Source organism: Mytilus californianus, unplaced genomic scaffold (genome assembly GCF_021869535.1).
Source record: "Mytilus californianus isolate M0D057914Y unplaced genomic scaffold, xbMytCali1.0.p SCAF_11, whole genome shotgun sequence".
Taxonomy (NCBI): Eukaryota; Metazoa; Mollusca; class Bivalvia; order Mytilida; family Mytilidae; genus Mytilus; species Mytilus californianus.
In genome coordinates this window covers 50052669-50053884 of record NW_026262593.1, presented here as the reverse complement: position 1 = coordinate 50053884, position 1216 = coordinate 50052669, and positions in this window count along the sequence as shown.

Below are 1216 nucleotides of genomic sequence, written 5' to 3'. Positions count from 1 at the left end.
GCCAATATGACAACTATCCAGAGTTCAAATGACGAGTATAAAAGCAATTATATGTCATCGTACTGCAGTCAACAACGAGAAAACCACATACCAGATAGTCAGCTATGAAAGGCCACGACATGAAACATGTGAAATAGTTCAAACGAGAAAACTAACGGCCTAATTTATACAATACAATTTACAAAAAAAAACAAAAACATATATAACAGACTACTGAACTACCAGCCCTTGACTTTGGACAGGCACATAAACAATGTGACAGGGTTAAACATGTTTGTGAACACTCAACTCTTCCCCTACCTGAGACAATGACGTAACAACACAACATAATAACGAAATCAGTTGAAAATGGCTTCACTCATTTGCACAAAGCAAAAAAAAAAAAAAAAACAACGAACAAAGCAAAAAGACAAAGCACCGATGTAGGAGTACTCGTAGTAACTGAGAGCTTAGCCTAGTTCAAAGATTCCAACAACTTATAAATAAAGCATGGCTTCAACAATGAGCGAAATCTATACAGAATAGTCAACTATAAAAAGCTCTACCATGACAAAATGTGAAACAATTCAAACAGTAAACCAACCTCATTTATAAAAAATCAATGTATGAAAAACACGTATGACAGACAGCAACCAACGACAACCACTGAATTACTGTAATAGACTACTTTCATATTAACGACTTTTGACTCCGGAGTTAAATTATTTTCGACATGTTTACCTTCTATATCGATTCGCGGTAGGACATCCTGGTACTCGGTCAAGTAAGAGCAACATAAAAAAGAAAAATCAAGCTTACGATCGGTAAAATTTAAGGGGAAAATTTACTGTTTTATGTTTTCAATACACGGCAAAGTCATCGGAAAACAGTATACTTTCCCCCCAAAATGCACCGATCATATGTTTTATTTTACTTCTTTCGGTTGCTCCTTCTTGAGAAGTGGTATTATGAAAATAGCTTATTCAGGGTTTGTTGTTTCATACCGGCCAGCAATGAATTATTCATGCACATTCAAAACGTGAACAAATTCATTATAATGTATTTCAAAAACTTGTCAAACCCTGAACCTTGAGATTGTAAATGATATAAAAGCACAAATGTTGTCCGACTTAATTAACCAAATTATAACATTCTCCTCTTTGAATCGCCTTGGTGTTCTCGTGGTTTGCCTTAAGTGCGGGAGGTTGCGGTTTCGATTCACGACTGGATGATCAGA